General features: G+C 46.8%; 1 protein-coding gene across 6 annotated transcripts in view; it reads right to left on the bottom strand.

Annotated features, from left to right (window-relative positions):
* Positions 1-19434, bottom strand: part of LOC135905979 (dual oxidase maturation factor 1-like) — a 248988-nt gene that overhangs the window by 68759 nt on the left and 160795 nt on the right. Inside the window, exon 1 of one of the 6 annotated variants that reach the window (XM_065437129.1) lies at positions 14810-14961. The exons of the other annotated variants lie outside the window; for them this stretch is intronic. The gene's annotated coding sequence lies outside the window, so the exon portion shown is untranslated. Of the gene's footprint in view, positions 1-14809; positions 14962-19434 lie in introns of those variants that run through there. 6 annotated transcript variants of the gene reach the window in all.

Raw genomic sequence — 19434 nt, 5'->3', positions numbered from 1 at the left:
CACATTCCCTCGCGATTTACGAACCACGTGCGGGCTCCGTCTTCAAGAGAGAAATACACATGGGATAGTTTTTGTCGAGCATGCCACTCATTATACTTTGCTACGCGCTCGTATTCCTCGAGCCAGTTTTCTGCATCCTCCTAGGCATTGCTGTGGAAGCTCACGGGAGATCGTGGAGTCAGAAGAGTCACCTGTGTAGGGCGTGGGTCTGCCATGGCTTGGGTACTCGTGGTAACAGGCAAACTTCCTGGTAGAGGACCAAATTCTGAGCTTAGGCCTAGCACGCGACGACTGGCGCTGTGAACGGCTGTTTCGACATGCAGAAAATGTCCTGGGCTTGATGTGGGGCTGTTGACAGGCGTCCCAAACATTTAGCCAGCACCTCCACCAGTGTCAAGATTCACAAGTACCAGGAACTGATGAAAAGCGCAGGACAACTTCTATGCCGCAATGCGCGAGCTCCTCGTCTTCCTCTATGTGCCGCGCACTGGATGTGGCAATGCATATATATATATATATATATATATATATATATATATATATATATATATATATATATATATATATATATATATATGTTACTGCAATGGTACACGCTACTTAAAATTACACCAGAATCTCTCCTGGCAGCTGTCTAAATGATGCCTAAGCTATGCTGCTGTCTTTGGTATAGTTGCGAGAAACATCGCGAAAACTCTTGAAACTGAGAATCACGGTTGCAACACCGAAATGCTAACGGATAGCAGCATCAGGCCACGAAAAAGAGGTGAGTAGTAGCAATGTTTCCTCATGTAATGTGATGGCGCGTTTGCATGATGCCGCTGCTTCGTGGAAGATGAGCACTAGCGAAAGTGCGGTGTATAGTACGTGACGTAACTGAACAGTGTCACGTTTGGTGGACCTTGCGCGTAGACGTGACCCATGAGACTGCCTGCTCTCGATATGAATGATCATCAGCCGTTTGGCGAGTGAGCGCGGGCCTGTCTTGAAAGCGATCTGCCATGGGAACACAGTTCGCCGGGTGCTGATGGCTTCGTGTGCGTCCCCGCCCCTTAGTTCGCGTTCGAGGGAGAGGCAGCACGAAGGCCCATGCACTCGGTGCTGCGGAGCCGACCCTGAAAGCGATCGCCTTACATGACGGGCGGACGGGTACCGCTTTTAAAAAGGAGGCAACATAAGAAGGACTGCGGGGTCCGTGCGTTGCTACGAACAAGTAGCGGCACCGAAGACGGGTATCGCTCGTCTTGAATCAAACATGGCGCAGAGCAGGGAATACGCCGAGTGGCGGGCACAAACAGGTGGCGCCACGTTGTGATGGCGTTAATGATTGGAAAAACCGTTATAGAGACGTGGAACAGTTGTGCTCACCTATCGAATTCCCTGAGAGTCCCAAGACAAATTTTGAATTGAACGTAAGAAACGATTCTCGTGCTGTGCTTCTACAAGAAATAAAATTGATGAGCCTACGTTTGCCATGGCACAGGCGCATATGATCCCATGGATTGCTGTGTTATGTGCATGGGTTTATCATAGGAGCACCGCTTAAACGCTTAAGAAATAGTTCACTCCTTAGAAGCGGATACGCAGCCTAGTAAAGGAGATCACAAAAGGAGATCCCTCCCATTTCTGATCGCCGCGTCAGCCGCACCATAGAGCAAGCGATTGCCATGGATGTACATCATATTGTTGACGAAACGTAAGGTGTTTTTTCCATACGGCAATATGCAGTCACTGTTTATCTAAACCTGATCATGCATTTCGCCGCCTGCACTTGGCATCGCTAATTGTGAATACATTGCTACAGGGAAACAAATCATTGGGAATAAGAATAAGATGTGGACAACAAAAATGTCCTCTATGAGCTCAGCAACAACAGCAGTGGAAGAGGCAGTGCTTGAAAGGCTCTATTGTTCAAAAGGTTTAAGAAAACACAGCCTTCCTTTCCACTAGCGACACCATCGCCAGGGTCCTGAAAAGCTTATAATCAGTCAAAATCCCCGTGCAATAGCTTCAGTAACCTGAATCATTTAAGTCACATTAGCAGACTACTTTCTTTCAGACCTAAATTAATGAAAAAAAGAATTGTCAGCCATCATGCTGGATTTCATTCACTGAGGAACCCGGAAGTACCTGAAAGAACACTGCGCGTCACCGGCGACGGCAGTACGTAGACACAGACGAAGCAGAGACCACCTTCCGGCAAATAATTGGCTCTAATCGCCGTACTAACAGAACCTGCGAAACGGCATCGGTCACAGGAAGCGTAACATTGGTCGCCACTTAGGCATTACAAAGGAATAGAATAAATAAAAAAATGCAAATGAAGCGCCAGAGTAGCCGACGTGAAAGCCTCAAGTGCTCTCCTACGGAGTGAATGTTTCATTGCGATATCAATTATATGGGCACTCCAGGCGCATTTCCGCCATCGGCATCGCCGTGAGATTCCGTGCAAGGGCGATAAGATCGTCGCTGCGCGCCGGATGTGCGCGGGCGAGCCGGCGTCGCGGCGACGTCAAGCGGCGACGTCACCGGGGGTGGCCGCGCGCGCCTCGAGAGCGGCGGCTGCAGAGACGTCTTTTCGCGGCGGCGTTGATGCGACCAATGAGCTCGCTGCTTTTGCCGCGTTTCCTCACTGCAGCGTTTTGACAGCGAGTTTCAGCGGCCATGAAGTGAGATGTGTTCTCGTTGGCTTGTGCGCGTGTGACACCATGCTTGTTAATTGAGTTAGTACGCCTATGTTTACAAGTATGTACGGCTGATGCAACCATTATCCTTAACTGCCAGTTTTGTATTTGATATCGCAATCGGTGCTTCGCCTTTCGGCCGAAACGGTCACGTTTTTTTTCGCCACGTCACGAATTATGCTACGGACGTACGGAAGTTTCTCACCCTGCCAGATTTAAAAGCTTTCGACAGTAATTCGGCGAAAGTGCTGTGCTTTGCAGTGCGCCGCTAGCGACATCCGGGATGCTGCGCCAATGTGCGTCACGCCGCGAAGGGAGTATGCGTGCGGCCAGGCGCTGGGTGTGGCGCACGAGCAGATCATGAGGAGGCCTGCATTTCAGTACCCGTTCTGAAGGACACTCTCTATCAGAAACGTGATAGACGGCTTCGGGCAAGTGAAATTCCTTTTTTTTTTATGCTGAGAAGCAAAACCATTGAGATAAACTTGAATGTATCCATCTTGCTTTTTTTTTTAAATCTAACTAGGCGTTCGACAGTTCCAACACTCTTTACAGAATTGCTACTCAGAGATCAGCAATTACCAAATTTCGTATTTAAACGTAAGGAACAATAAAAGCAATCAATGAGTCAATCAACGCTCCAGTGACCCAAAGAAAGTAAAGAAGCCAAAGTTTCCCATTTCGACATAAGCAGGCGCAAGCCTTGAACGTGGCTTGAGAATGTGTCGTCACGTTGAAATATCCACGCGTAAGATCGTTTATGCGTATACGCCGAGATGCAGTGGTGTATGTACCATGGATTAATCCCGAGAGCAGATTGTAGCCAAATTAGCAAACAACCAGTTTGCAAAAAATAAAACGCTCGTTATTGCCTGTCTATTGCCTACGGTACCATTGATATCCACCGCGTCAATTCTCCGCCTTCGCCGAGCCTTTCTGCTGGCGAATTTTAGGCGTACCCCTCTTTTGACTTGATGTGCTTCGCCGTAGTTCACAGTACCGATAATTTTCAGGCACAATTGGCTCTAACGATTGTTGGGGAACGTCATATTGATCGTCATCGTCATTACTTGTTTCATGTACGCGGCATAATAATCATCTATGCCTATTTCGTTAGCAAAGAGAGACAATAGTTTTTGTTGCTGGAAGACTGTAGTGGCGATTGAGCAGAGAAGTGGAGACAAATGGGCAAACATTTCGTCGTGATAAACTGCGTGCTCAGTCGGCGCGCGTCTTGCCTCTTCGAGGAGCAAAGTGCAACTGATGCTGGTCGGTTGTACCTTATATGTGTACACACGACAAAACGCAAACTATTCGACGAACACTCACCGACACATAGCGCAGTAATGTGCGTTTCCTTTCTTCTCGACACCGCCTGCCCACCTTCCCCCAATTCACACACGTGCACTTTCTTCCGCACCTCTGATGTCAGAGCCTTGATGAATCGCACAACACAAGTACAATGTTGATGAAATCTAGTTCCGGGAGTTCACGTAGCTGCATGCGCCGTGCGTTGCCTACATGCCGGCTGAGAGTCACTGCTCGGTGACAGATAGTTGCGCTTTCGCAGATGTAAATCCACAATATGGTAAACCCGACGAAGCAAGTGGCCACGTTTCAGTCCTTAACGCACAGCGCTTAATAAACCCGCAAACTTTACAGCCCCAGGAAGGATGACCAGTCAACGAGGAATACGTTATCTTCCACCACCTAATCGGCTGTTATAAGATATTCCTTAGAGCGAGTGCTAATACAGGTTGCCTTTCAAATAATTACAGCTGTGAGAAAAATAAAAAAAGCCCAGGTAAACAGAAAACATCACTAAATGGGATTAAGTGAAGAAATGCAAATTTTCTAGATTAGTATAATTTACCTGCGTGAAAAGAACAGTGCATATTTCAACGCTTCGCCAAACATACATTCACGCGAACGTAAAAAGGCCGCCTTACAATTTGAGCATGATCTGCGCGAAGCGTTTTATGTCTCTAAGGCGCACAGGGTGGTTAATCTAGCAGTTGACCTTGCGCGATAAAATATATCCAAGTGCCGGTTCTCCGGCCACAATGTTAGCCTTCTTTGGTAAAATTTTGTTTTCACAAAGGCGCCGCAAACAGCCACGCATTTATTGTTTCAGCTAAGAAGCGCTGATAGCACTCGTAGCAAAGTACAAATAATTTGTAGCCGGCTTCACAATATTCTCCTCCGGAGAAAGTTAGTGTTGGATGGTAAGCAGTCTGAAGTAGTTTTAATTGAAACCCTATAAGAGCTAAGCCTATCTTTATACATGTCTAGTGTCGGCCAAACCTTGCACGAGCATGTAGAGCTAGGGATCCTGTCCCGAAAATAAAGAGTCCATTGCGAGCACGCTGTATGGCCACTGACAGCCTTTTATTAAATCCTTCTCGCAATAAGGCGAAAACATTAAAGCAAAGCTCTAACACCGAATATAAATAAAAAGCATCCATTAATACAAAAATGCGCCTAAGAAGCGTTGATTTACACGAATACTCTGCCACATGTGACATACACCATGTAACTTATTTTAGTGAGCGATTATTATCTTTATACTTTGCGTTCATTCATAGTCATATCACGTATGATATTGCTTCCTCGGGAAATACGTGTAACTGCCACCTCTCGTCTATTGAACACATACAGAACCAGGCTATTCGCATAATCACCAACAGTTCCTTTTACTCAAATGCTCACCCGCTACCAGAAGAGGGTTGTAGCGCCGAAAGAGACAACACAAAGCAAGGGAGGCGGGACAGGCGCAGGACAGGCGCCTGTCCCGTCTCGCTTGCTATGTGTTGTCTTTTTCGGTGCTATAACCCTCTTCTGGAAACATGCACCAACTAGCCCCCCAACAAGTATTGCTCACCGGCTACTCCAGGCAAACTTTACACTACCTGTATCTGGCTTGTTTAAGTATCATCTAAGCACTCTCTTTTTTAAATTACTTAACAAACAGCTTCCTTACGAATTTGTGGACTACAATTTACTCACTAATACCAACCATACTAGGTTTGCGAGTAATTGCTACTTTTGGTTACCTAAATCTAACACAAACTATGGAAAAACGAAATCCTCGTTTTCAACAATAAAAATGCGGAATGACCTACCTCATTCACTTAAATTAACGTCATCTTTGAATGTATTCAAACATGAGTTAAAATGTTCATTTCTTTTTGTAAATAGTTTCATGTCCTATAACATGTTCTCTGTATAATTATGCTTTTTTGATATATGTACTTTTTTGTTTGTTCTCTCTTGCCATTACGCGCATTGATTTATTTTTCTTGTACTTTTTTAATCTTTGCTGCTTTAACCCACGTTTTGTATACATCTTTTTCTTTTTAGAACCGAGGGTCCCGTTGCAGTCATTGGCTTTGGGAACCTCGTCTGCATACTATTTGTTATTCACTCATTGCTTTTTGAATGAAGAATAAACTGAAACATAACTGATAACATATGCACTAACCGAAAATTTTACATTATTGCAGCAGCTTGGTTTCTTCCAATTTACCAAAAGCTTTTTCTGTTCAAATGCTTCACCTCAAGTGCATATTATTACCACGCCTTCAGCCCGTCAACGCAGTATTTCAAGGTTTTTTTCTGTTTGATATTCACATGTTGCACAGATAACTGTCCCACCAGTCTCTTGTCAGACAATGAACTTCATGCATATGAAATTAAAGGATATCAGTGAGCCCAAAATTAATGCCCGCGTGGGCTCTGTAGAAAGTTGAGTGAAACTAAATCTGGTTCCACATATGTGCATCAAGCTCCTCGATGTCACAGGAACGACAAAAAAAAAAATACGCTGTTATCCGGTGCACAAGCTTCCGTTTCATCTTGACGATTCCAATTTGAAATTGGCTCCATTGGATCCGTAACTTGCCTCCCGTTGCAGGTTCAAGCACTTTTATAAGAACACTAAATATTTTCTGTCCATTAAAATTCAAGCTAGATTCAATGCAATTCAGCCAAAGCTTTAGACAGTTCTAGTTCGTGCGGGTGGCTGAAATTTCTCGTCAAAACTTCCGTACGCTTTTTCAGTAGCACAGCCATTTGCTCCTTAAAGACATGTGTTCAAAATGGCAGCTGTATGCATGCGGAAAGAAATCAGGGATAGCGTTGTACTTTTAACCGAGTTCTTAGGTTTTCTTAATGCCTGTGTCTCGTGTTCAGCTGGCCGAGACAAAACATTCGGCTAAGCGACATTAAGCGATAATCTTGTATGTCATTTTGTGGGTATGCTGCTGTATTGTACATTTCTAAGTGATTGAGAATCGTATAGAAATTGTACAATTTCCCATAAGCCCCAAGACAAAGAATTTGAACTTTCTTGGAGATGGTTTCATGTCGACAGGGCAAGCGTAAGTTTAGCAAAAGCAGCGCCATGTACACTCCATTGTGTTAGCCAGTGCGCACCTAAATATCGCTTCCACCCGGCGCCATCCGAGCAGAGTGTAAAGGTCTTCATTATTTACCTTCGGCACCTTCCAATGTCGTTGCCATAGAATACCAAAGCGAAAAGAAAACGGTAAAACCAGCTTGATAGCGGAGACAAATAACGACTTTTACGTTTCGTATTAATTCATTCAAGGCACCAACCGCTTGCCATGGGAATTCCCATGTTTGAAGCCTATCCCTATTCGAGTGCTTTTAATTTCTTTATCGATAGCGACTGCCACTGGGACAGCGAGACCCACCAGTAAGCAGAAGTCCCCGTGCGTACGTGGCTCGGGTTTTTTTTTTTTTTTTTCGGTGAGCTAGGCGATCTGCACCACCATATTTTCCCTCCCTACTAGTTTTAAGTGAGCTGTTCAAGCTTGTTGGAAATGTCGAATGTACCTAGCTGCTTTCACGGTCGCCAGCTTAGGCGCTCACGTGCTGTTCGGAGCCACGATTTTAGAAAGATTTGGAAATACTCCTAGACATTGCTAGTTACCGCGAAACCCGTGAATTGCGGATAATTCAAGAGTTTTTAGATATCTAGGATCCTCGTGGCTGCTCTTCTGCACCATAAGTTGGGTTCGCCATATACAGGATTATCTGAGCCATCTCAGCTACTCAATTGGTATGGTCAAAAGATCGAACCCTCAGGGAATATTTTTAGCAGAGCTTTTGAGCAGAGGTTATGCAGAGCTAGAACATCGGGCTTGTAATCTGAAGGTCGTAAGTTCCAATTTTCCTCCAGTACACATTTCCACGCCACGAGTGGCGCCGGACATCCCATAAGATGCCGACAGCCAGTAGGGCTTTAGTAGCCCAGGTGAAACCAAATCAGGAAGGCCCACTAAGCTACAACAAAAAGCTCTCCCTCCCCAGAACAGGAATTGGCCTCCCTTGTGCTGACCAAGGCGGCGGTCAGACCTGCAACGCTATTGAGGGTGCTAAGAATCTCTGGAGCCAGACTGGCCGCCAATGGAAACTAAACCTGGCAACGCTCAACACACAAACCCTCTCGAGTGAAGCTTGCTTAGCAGCACCTTTTGATCAAGTATCAAGCAATATGTGGGATATTATTACCCTAAATCAGCTTGCAGCCTAGGCTCCAACCTCCAGTCATGATAACGAAGAAATAGAAAAGTTTTATGAAGATCTTGACTTAGCGATGAGAAAAGTCGAAACTTCGTATAGTGTAATCATGAACGGCTCCAATGAAAAAGTGGGTAAAAGCAGGCTGGTGAAGAAGCAATTGGAGCTACGGCATCGACTTTAGCAGCACTAAAGGAGAGACGTTGGCAGGATTCGCGGAAAGGAATAAGCTCAGGATAATGAATACCTTCTTCAGGAAGCTTAGCAACAGAAAGTGGACCTGGGAAAGCCCTAATGGAGAAACAATAAATGAAATAGCTTTCATACTTTCCGCCGATCTCAGCATTCTGCAGGATACAGAAGTGTAAGGCCGGTAGTGTGCAGTGATCACAGGTGAGTGAGGTCTCAGACTACCTCAATATGAAGAGAGAAATAGTAAAATTGTACTAGAAGAAACAGGCCAACCTAGACACAGTAAAGGTAAAAGCTGACCAATTCAGGCTGGTGCTTGTAAATATGAAGGCTTAGAACAGAGAGATGAAGATAACGCAGAGGTAATGCATGAAGCCGTAACTAGGTTGGCTTATGAATCAGCAATTGAAGTGGGAGGTAAGGCACCAAGGCAAACAATAGGTAAGCTCTCCAAATTAACGAAGGACCTTATAAAGAAACGACAAAGAATGAAAGTGTCGAACTCAATAGATCAGATAGAATTCTAGGGATTGTAAAACTTATAAACAAGGAGAAGTAAGGGATACTCGAAATTATAACATGAGAAAGACTGAGAAAGCAGTAAAAAATGGACGCCGCAAGAAATCAGTGAGAAGAACACTTGGCATTGGACAAGCCAAGATGTATGCACTGAAAGGTGGGCAGGGTAATATCATAACACATTTAGAATGTATACTAAAAGCAACTGAAGAATTTTGTACTGATCTGTACAGTAACCAGAGAGGCCACGCTACCTCCATTCAAAATACTAATGGACAGGATACAGAGGCTCCTTCTATAACTAGCGATGGAGTAAGAAGGGTCTTGTAAGATATGAACCGGGGAACAGCGGCAGGAGACGATGGAATAACAGTTAATTGACTCAAAGATGGAGGAAATATCTTGCTTGAAAAGCTTGCGTCCGTTTATAGGAAATGTCTCACGACTTGAAGCAAATCGAAGAATGCCAAGGTCATAATAATCTACAAAAAGGGAGCCGTTGAATTGAAAAATTATAGGCCCTGTGAGGAATGGCCTGCCAGGGTGGCAAAGTGCAAGTTACTTCAGCCCGCTAGACGTGTTTAGATCCAAACGGGGTGGTGGCGCACTTCAGAGAACTGCGGATAACCGGCAGCCACGCGGCGAGGGGTCAGCTCAGGGGAGTTCTCGAGGGGAGGTAATTGGCGGAACCTCCCCCTGCGTTTTCGAGACACGAGGCAATGTGCAGCGGCGGAGGCCGCTGTGCGAGGTCAGCTCTGGAATGTAGAGGCGCCGGCTGGGTTCGGGCGTGACCACCTGGCTACGGGAACGCCAGACAATGCATACCACGACGACTGCGCTGCAAAGGTCGTCGGCCCTCGGAGAGAGCACCGAAACCTGTGCGTCATGTGTGTGTGTGTAAAATCCCTACCCTCTTCTCAAAAAGGCGACCACGAGGACTTTCTACGGTGACGTCGACCGATGACGTCGAACTATGACGTCGAACGGAGTGCTTATAAGCAGTGGTTATCGGCTGCTACAGTGTGCTCGTCGTCGTGCTCTGTGTTAGAAATGTACTCGTGAGCTGTGTGCTCGTTTGCTGTATGTTGGTCTTGCGGGCTCCATTTGGGAGTCACGCTAGACTGTCGATGTATGTCTTGGTTTTAACTATAATTAAAGTAAATAAATCCTGTTCACCTAGTTCCTCCCAAGTTCAACGATGGTCCTACAAGATCGTCACCCACTCTTACAGCCCATCAGCTTAGTTTCAGTGTTGTATAATATATTCACCAAAATACTTTCCAATAGAATAAAGGCAACACTTCAATTCAGCCAACAAAGCGAACAGGCTGGCGTCACGAAGGCATACTCTACAATAGATCACATCCACGTTATCAGTCAGGTAATCGAGAAATCTGCACAGTACAATCAAAGTCTCTATAAGTCTTTCATAGATTACGAAAATGCATTTAATTCATTAGAGATACCAGCAATTTCAGGTTTTCAGCGCCCGCAAAGGGACTAGAGACAGAGGTACGACGGTAGGACAGAGGTATCTTCTCTCGTCCCATTTCGTGCGCTAAAATCCTAAAAGTTATGGAATACCAACATGCCGAAACCTACGATCTTTCAAGAAACCAGCTGTCACAGAGTCATTACGTAATCAAGGGGTACAGGAGGCATACATGAATGTCTTGGGAAATATCTATAAACATTCCACAGCCACCGTGACTCTGGAAAAGAAAAGTATAAAGATACCTACAAAGGAAGGGGTAAAGCAAATAGACAAAATTAGTCCAATGCTATTCACTGCGTGCTTGGAAGAAGTATTCCAGCAATTAAACTATTAAGGCTAAGGAGTGAGGAATAACGGCGAATATCTCAGCAACCTCCGGTTTGCAGATGACACGTACTGTTCAGGAACACTGGGGACAAATTGCAACAAATTATTGAGGATCTTAACAAAGGAAGCTTAAGAGTGGGGTTCAGGATTAATTTGCAGAAGACAAAGAAAATGCTCAGCGGCGTGACAAGGGAACGAGAGTTCGGGATAAGCTGGCAGCATCTGGAGTCTGTGAAGCATTACGTTTAGCTAGGTCAATTACTCACAGGGGACCCTGATCATGAGAAGGAAATTTACAGAAGAATAAAAATCTGTTGGTGCATATAGGGCAGACATCGACAGATCCTAACTGGAAGCTTGCCACTATCATTGGAAAGAAAGGTGTACAATCAATGCATTGTACCGGGGCTGAGATGTGGGGCTAAAACTTGGAAACTGACAAAGAAGCTTGAAAACAAGACAAGGACGGCGCAAGGAGCGATCGAACGAAGAATGTTAGGCTTACCGTTAAGAGACAGGACGGGAGTGGCGGGGATCATAGAGCAAACGTGGATATCCGGTATTCCAATCGACAGTAAGAGACACAAATTGAGCTGGGCAGGCCATGTAATGCGTAATATAGATAACCGGTCTTGGCACCCATTCGAGTTAAAGAATGGGTGCAAAGAGAAGGGAAACGCAGTCGAGAACGGCAGAAGACTAGGTGTGATGAAATTAGAAAATTCGCAGGCGCAAGTTGGAATCGTTGGGCGCTGGACAGGAGTAAATGGAGATCGCACGTAGTGGACTTAAAGATAAGCTGATGATCATGATAATTTTGCTTCATTTAATGTTGTCGACCATTTCTCTGGCAACTGTTTTTTTTTCTGCGAACTTTATGCTCTGTGATTAACTCCTATATTTATTGAACCTGTAGACAGCCGCACGGTTCATGGCCCATGCTGCATTGTGGGCGCGCGCTATGGTCTAGAGGCTCGCAACACTAGCCCTGTCCAAGCACAGGAGGCTTCCATGTCCATATCGACATACCATAACCCCTGTATAGCGCTTATTTTACAGCCGCAACAATGCTGATGAACAGAGTTGTCTGACTTCGTTATCCTGCGTACTCACGCAAAGCTCGCTCGAGCCCGTGTCGCCACACACGCGCGATGCCGAGCCCTGAAAGCTGTGCCCGCAGAAGGTCGCCACGTCAGCCCCACCCTGTTCGCTTCACCGAGGAGCATAATTTCTCCCTCTGTTTTTTCCTCCATTTGCATGGCCGAGGCTGCGCGCGCGGTTTTGTGCAAACAGGACCTTTGACAGTTTAACATTCACGGCTGAAAGCAAGGCACACAAAGTTTATACATGTATTTTCAATGGCGAAAATGGCGTCACTCTTTTTACACTGTCACAGTTGCTGCCAGTTACTACTGAAAAATACGGCATGCAGGGATTATTGCAGAACGCGCCGAAACAACTTATTTTATATAGGGAAAGAAAACGTAGCTATGACAGGACACGTGGAGCAATTTCGCTTCTCCGCTTTAGCTTTACACGACATGTTCCATACGCCAGAAATGAGCGCATAAAAATTATAATTTGCAACAAGAAGCGTCGGTCATGTAGAAACCTCATATGCACAGCATTCCCCAAGCCATCAACCAGCTGCAACGGCGCTACTCTCGCGGGCGTGCCTTCCGCGGAGCATTATTCGCGGGCGCCCATGCGTGTTGATTGCATCGTGAGCTTGTGCGCGGCCAACGCAGCTGCATTTCCTAGTAAACCGCTGCGACAGCTTCGCTTTCTTTCTGCAGGCGTGCCGGGTGCCCGCGAGGCCGTTTCCCTCGCCGAGTCCCAACGATGCTGGAACGCGTTATTTTCTGCTTCGGAAGCTGTGTAACTTCATTCGATCGAGAGTGTTCCTGAACTGTTTAAATACCACGTGGGTTGCTCCACGTGCTGTTGTGAGCATCAAGCTTCCAGTTTAAGCCCTCTCAATCTTTAAAGGCGTATGGAAGAGGCAGGAATTGCTGTTAAGGAACTGCATGGTTTAGGAAACAATCTTAATGATATTTGGCTGTTCATCTAAAACACTGAGAACATCCTTGAGGATGCTAGCTGCATTGTATATACTAGGAAGGGTTGTGCGTACAAAATGCCCAACACAGGAAAAAAAGAAACCACGGAAGCGGAAAGAGCCCATGTCCTTAGAATGGGAGCAAACCTCCAAGGATCTCATCTACTATTCTAGTAGGAAACAGGCGGGAGGAGATAGAGAAGTACAGAAAACGCCCGGAAGTTGCATACAGAACACAGAAATGCCGAGACATATAGAAATACAGAAAACACAAAGCAACCAGTAAGGGACAGTGCTGCGCAGTAGCAGCAGCGTCGGTGCATTCACGACCTGACAGCACATAGCGACAGCGCCCACTCACACCACAGTAGCGCACGTAGCGTCTCATTCGTCGTCCGCATGCTGTTCTCGCTACTGTATGAGCCAACGACGTCCGGTTGATACCCGCGCATTCGTTGCGGCTGATAACGGACCAAAATGTAGAGCGACACGTGGAGATCGGCGCCGTGACAAAGGGCTTTCCATAGGGTGAGCATAAGGAACCGCAGGGGTAAAAATTCGGCTCTTTGTTCTTCCGCTCTACACGGCAAGGTTAAAAAAGAAGATTCCCTAGCCCGTTGCTTACACGAAATACTAAAACGAGCACCTGAAAGATGTCGCGAAGAGCGAGCCAACTAAGCCAAACTAAAGGGCTTGGCAATAGCTCTTTCCGTAGGTCTCACACCCGACTCTCACCCATCACACACCCGAAAGCATACGTAGTAACGCATATAATAAGTGCATAGTACATATCACATACAATAGGCTGAACAGCTTGAAGAGTATAATTATCGGAAGAGGGAAGAAAAACAGGAACGATATTCATGACGCAGTTTTCACGGCCGTATTCAAAGTGAGACGAGAATATTATGTACATATGCTGTAATCAGCGAGATGGCAAGCTGTTCCGTCAACCCGTCCCATCATAATTTTACACACAGTGAGTTTTAAAAGCCCCTTCATTGAGTGCTCTGCAACCCGAGCTTATTGAAAGCGTTAGTATAGTAACCAGACAGAAATGTCGCACACTAGTGTGACGCCGAGGCAAACTGCCATTTCCGCTCCGTCGACCAGCGCGCATATTCTTCACCTTCGATATCAAGGGACCATCTTCTCTTATTTTGCCAAGGCCGCCACCCCCTGGGCTTTATAAAAGATATAACGTACGTAATAACAGCGACAGCAACTTAAGCTTAAGTCAAGGCACCGAACGAGGTGCCCAAGCAACAAAATAACCCATGGAAGACTTCAACCCGCAGTCAATTTGGTTGGTTGAAGCTGGCGTAAATGTCTCACGCTCTTTACCGAAAGCGTAGTACTGATGTTACATAATAATCAAAAGGCATGATGTTAATCAACTTATGCGAATTTGTTGAGCGTCTGCACTGATGTTGGGATTTACGTGTTTCATACAAAATTCAAAATAGGGCTTTGGGCAGGTGCACTACAATTATTTGTCTGAGGCAAGTTTATTTTGTATGCGTGATCAGGACCTGCAGCACCATTTTTTTTTTCGTTTTTCTTCCCCCCTCCTCCGCCCCCTTGCTATAGGTCGCAGTCTTTAATTCTCGGGGCCACGGCTTTTTCCTGCGAGCTTTTTGTTTCTTACTGAGATGGTAAGAGTTACTTCAGAGCTCTTGACTGCGATTTAGCCCAGCTTAGCCGATGTTAGGCGAAATAAATAACATGCGTGCTGCCGTCGGGCTTCATATGGAGCCGCAGCTCGAAACTGGAACTTACGCAGCAGGACAACGATATCCACTGAGCAGCCGCGGAGCGTGCGCCGTGATATGTCTTCATAAATCACTAAATATTCTTCTTTTACGTTTGTTCGCTTATCACTCGTCTAATGAGAGCTGTTGTGCAACTCACTTATGCTTGGGCAACGAAACGAAAGTACATGTCAAGCCGAAGCGTTTGAGGGCATAAAAATAGCGTCAAGCGTCAAACCTTTATGCGTGCCTTCGTCCTGGACAAGTCAGATACACCAGCGAGAATGCACTCGGCCTGTGGCCTACACGCTGCCGCTGCGTAGAAGCAGACTTGTTCCCGCCCCGAACGCGACTTGCAGGCGCATAGCGCTGCACGTTCGTGCGTGAAGGATTGCGCTTGCAGCCGGCGCTTTTCTCGGCGACGCGTAGGTGCCGCCTTCCTGTTGCACACGCCACTCCTTCGCCGCCGTCTGTTCTCCGAAAGCGTGGTTGTGTTCACAAGCAGGAAACGCGACGGTTCGGACCTGGCGCCTGCGGCTTGCGTGTTGCTTTCGCCAATTTAGCGATGCGTTCAAGTTTCACTCATCGTTTCCTTTACCGAGACGACCACAATTCGAAAAAATTAAGTCAGAAACCACCCTCTACGATTAGCCGGCTTAATCTCTCCTGCACATGGTGCAAAGCCCAAACGAACTTCACGCGACAACTGAAGACGTACGATCGGAACAAGAGGCGGTCGCAGACGCTACGAATTTTTCTTGGACAAAGTTCTTCCGAAGGTCCGCACGTGGCAGCCCTCCAATCGGCGGCCTGTTCGGTTGGCGTGCCGCTGTTCTTCGGCCGTCGCTTCTTGGTCGCGCAAGAAGAGAAGCGTCCGCACCCACGCATGGAGCTAGGAGAGGGCGAGCCAGTCCGCGAGCGAAGGCATGGGAGGGAGGGCCACGTGTAGAGTTGCTGTATATGCTACCAAAGGTAGCATATACAGCAACTGTACATTATGTTACCTTTAGTTACTGTATATGCTACCCTTGGTAGCATACACGTAACTCTAGCCGCGCGGAGCAAGGGGCGCCGCAAGCGGCCAGCGAGCGGGCGCACGGAGGTGCACATGCGACATATTATGCGACCTTGCACGGCCTCGAGTTTGACCTTGGCACCGGGTAAAAATTTAGGAAAAATGCGTGTTTACTCCACCAAGGCGGATGTCCTGCACCAACGGGCGCACACTCCAGACGGACGTCACGAGCCGGACGGCCGGTGACACCGCCGATGAAGAAGATGGCCGCCCGCGCTTCGAAATGGGCCGAGTGACGTCAGTCTTATGCGTCTGCCCTCGTCAGAGTGAATACGCAAGCTCTTCTAGTGGTGTAATCGAGAGCTCGACTGACGCCCGCCTGGTCGGGATGAGACACGACAAAGAAAGACGTACACCGACGAAGTAAAATATTTTAAAACACAAGACGTTTCGGCTTCCATACGGAAGCCTTGTTCACAATGGGGCGAAAAAGGTTCAAGTGCCTGTTTTAAGTTGGTCTTTGCATGTGCTGCAAGCACCGCGCGTAAGACGGGGGTAAGGTCCCTTCGTTTCGATTTAGCATGTGTCCTGGTGATTGTATCTCCAGAGACCGGTGTGACTTCCAGTTTCTTTCCTGACCGATTAGACAAGATTTCATCCAGTCAACATTTTTTTTTACTTATTCATACTGTGGTCCTGCTTCCACGACCTAAGCAGGATGCATACAAAGTGAAATTGAAAAATCTAAGTACAAAATACATATTGCACAAACACAGTATTCTACAAATACAAACAGCATATTGTGCGTAGTCGTCGCGAACAAGGCTTATGGAAGCCGAAACGTCTTGTCTTTTGAATAAGTTTTACTTGGTCGGTGTGCCTCTTTCATTGCCATGATTGTGGTGGTCTAGCATGCCGGAAATATGATTGCGAGCTTATGATGCACCATTCGTGCCGCATACATTTGTGCCGAGCCATGATCCGGCGACAGAAGATTGCAGCGAGCATTGCTGACGCTGCACTAAGCTTTGTCTGAGACGAGAATCCCGCGGCGACACACCGCTACAAAAAAACATGCTGCGTGGTTGTTCCATAGTGTTTATTTTGCTTCAAAGTGAAATTATTACGAGGACAGTTTGCCAAAGTCTGGTGCCTCCTGTTGGCGGCGGGGCTGTGCGTGTCCCGTGTCGAGCTACAAAAATTTTTTTTAATAAACGTGAAAAAAAAATAAAAAGAAGGCTACCACATCCTTGAGAATAAGAAGGAGGCAATCGGCTGTCGCACTTCAGTCATCAGGGCGGGGCTTGCCTTTTCTTCTCGTCGCCATCTGCCGGTAACACATCGCTTACGTAGTATGAGGGATAAGGCGAGGCACTCATCATAGGTTTTGCTGTCGGCGCTCAATAAAAACACTATGCGGGAGCCCTCCTGGACACTTCTGTAAGTCCTCTCGAAACGACAGAAGTTCTTTACTGTCAAAATAATAATCTTGTGCACACTGAAAGCAGAGAATCGTTTACAGACGCTATGTATTTACCGAATACGTACAGTGAACGCCCACTGCGCACGGTCACCGCGATGGAGACCTTCGAACAGGTTTCTTGCGAGTATGGTAAGCAATCGCTGAAAGCAAACTAGTTCTTATAGTAGGCTGTCTGTATAACAAAATGGAGCAGGGCAGAATGAAGCCTCAACGCAGGGATCGGACGCCTTCGCAATGACCGACTGCGCGTGTGCATGCACGTCGGCGCACAATGTTACGCTATTACAATGTTACGCGAGCGCGTTTTCGCGCCGTTCCATGAGCTTCAGGCCGAAGGTATGAGCAGTTAAAAGTAGACAAGCAACCATTGTTGCGTGGAGGCTGTCAGAGCAGTTCAAAAATTGTTTCGTTATAGCTACACTCTGAAAAAAGCTTACACCCTTTGGGTTCTATCTTGTCCCGCAACGATGACCATCATCTCTCTTACCCACATTTCCTTTCTACAACGATGCGAGCCGGGTACTTCCTAGTCACGAACGGCTTGCGCGTTATCAGCTTGACGCAGCACTCTCGACACACAACAAGACGCCTACGGCGACTTGTTGTGTGTGGTCGCGACGATTCAATCTTTTTTTTTGCATTTCTTCTAAATTATTGGACTCTTTAATATCATTATTTCTCAAGACACATTGCACTGCATGTCTATAGGTCTTCTCAGCGATTTCCCACTGCATCTTTTTCTTAATCCATTATACATTTATTGTTTACTGCTAACACGAATATGAGCATATGCCCTGCTTTTTTTTTAACGTGCTTCTCACCGTTGCATTTCCATTTCAATCAACTTGGCAGCAGCAACATCTATCATCAACCAGTTCCTAGGTCAAATTTTCATGGCATAAGCAAGTTAGCGCGCACGGGCGAGCGTCTCAGTGCACGCTTTCTGCTACTCACTGAACATCGCAGCCCCGACACCGTAGCAGTGATCTTTCTCGCGGAAATGCTTGCTACTCACACGAGTTGTAGCCGATATAGATGCTTGCTGGTTCTACGTTACGCGATCCAAGCTTTACGCACCCGCTCCCGCGGGTACGTGTGAAGGTTTCAATGGGCTCCGTTGCCTATACGTACGGCACTGCGGCATCGTAGCCTACCATGTTGGACGCCTTCAAAGGCAGCCACTGCCTATTACAATGCTTTCAAGTGTTGTCAAGAATGCGCCAGAAGTGGGAAAACCTTCACACTAAGTCAGAACAGCAGCGTAGGCGCACATTAAGCTTTATTTTCAGATTGCTTCGGCACTTCCGAAGCATCCGACGCGGCCGCTGTCTTCACGTGATCCTTCACACCACGTCACGCCGATGGCAGCGCCAGCATTTCCAGTGGTGGAGTTCACCCCCAATAGCACCGCAACGGATTGCCGCCGTCTGAGCGTCTTATGCGTGAGGGGTGCACTGTAGCGTTCCCTGGGTTTGCTACTCAAGTCCCTTGGTAATATCAAAGTACTGACACTCGCCTTCCCGCAGCGCTTTCTTCCTCGATTCTCCTCGACCATCCGCCGCGCGCGCTGCGCACGGCAAGCTTTTTCTCCTCGGCTTCCGCGGACGGGCCACAGCATTCTATGGAGGCGCATTATTTTGGACCAGTTGCGTGCCCCAGTGGTGTTGAAAATTGTGAGAAATGCCGATAACAGCACCAATAACGCTGAAGGCGACCTTTATGAGGAGGTTCGCTTTTTTTCTTCAAGCCGTTTGAAGGGGGTATATTGATGTAAAAGGATATTTCAGGCGTGTTCTAACTCCACATAATTTTTCTGCCACATGATAAGATGCTTTACCTTTTGCATCTCACCTAGTATTGCTTGTGGCACATCCCTCTGCACATGGCATATTAAGTGACAGCTTCAGGTCTCTGTTTCGAGGTTTCATTGTGAGGTATAGAAAGTATCACGTGACCTAAGGAAGGCCGGACGCGAGCCAAAGCGTGTCGAGCCGAGTATCAGATATGATTACTGATTAGCAAATCTCCCACCTCCCAAATGATCCCTACATTTCACCCACGGCCCTCTGTCAACAGAACCTGCGGAGCACCTGACCAAGGCGGCAGTCAGACCTGTAACGCAGCAGAGGGTGCTACGAACCTCTGGGCCCGGACAGACCGCTAATGGAAACTGACTTTGTCAACCTTTACTTGCCGAACACTGTCGTGTGAGGCTAGCTTACCATATTTCTTTGAGGAACTATCAGACATTGTTTGGGATATCATCGGCCTTAGTGAGATTACAAGAACTGGTGAAGCTTACAAATTGCTGAATAATGGACATGTCCTCTGCTATAGAAGTCTCCCAGATAAAAAGCAATTTGAT

This window comes from Dermacentor albipictus, chromosome 1 (genome assembly GCF_038994185.2).
Source record: "Dermacentor albipictus isolate Rhodes 1998 colony chromosome 1, USDA_Dalb.pri_finalv2, whole genome shotgun sequence".
NCBI classification, from domain to species: Eukaryota; Metazoa; Arthropoda; class Arachnida; order Ixodida; family Ixodidae; genus Dermacentor; species Dermacentor albipictus.
This window is presented reverse-complemented; position numbering and strand designations above follow the sequence as displayed.